At 40.0% G+C, this 488-nt stretch overlaps 1 non-coding gene across 1 annotated transcript; it reads right to left on the bottom strand.

The window, feature by feature from the left end:
- Window positions 1-283: 283 nt before the first annotated feature.
- Smp_tRNA_00613_Pseudo_TTG.1.1 lies at window positions 284-355 on the bottom strand. The gene has a single exon. It is a non-coding gene (tRNA).
- Between the last annotated feature and the right edge of the window lie 133 nt (window positions 356-488).

Genomic DNA, 488 nt, shown 5'->3' with positions numbered 1-488 from the left:
TCAATAAATTTACTGCCCTCCAATTGGCGGTCATATAACTTCATAAACTAAACTGGGAACGCATGCACACAATCGATATAACAATACCATAAGAATGATTTTGATTTCATTGCATTCTAACTGTTTAGATGAACTATTTTATATTAATGAATAATCAAACATGATTAATTACAAATATGGAACTGTAGGCGTAGTTTGAAAATTGGTTAGCAGTGGAATCAAGGACGCGCGTTTCCTCCTATTTGGGATTCGTCAGCTGGATGTACCTGCATCTCAGAGTTGATGTCCACTCTGGAACTCGAACCCAGTATCTTTCGCACCAAACGCCATCGCGTTATCCACTCGGCCACTGAGTCCTGATAGCCACTTGCTTGTGCAATGGGGTGAAGTTGAAATTATTTGTTTAGATCTTCCCATTGATGTTTTAGGACTGCAACTGGTCAGCCTCTAATTGGCATATGTGCATACTGTGCGTATTGCCTCGATAT

Source organism: Schistosoma mansoni, chromosome 1, assembly GCF_000237925.1.
Source record: "Schistosoma mansoni strain Puerto Rico chromosome 1, complete genome".
NCBI classification, from domain to species: Eukaryota; Metazoa; Platyhelminthes; class Trematoda; order Strigeidida; family Schistosomatidae; genus Schistosoma; species Schistosoma mansoni.
The sequence above is the reverse complement of the archived record's forward strand: the minus strand, read 5'-3'. Positions and strand labels throughout refer to the sequence as shown.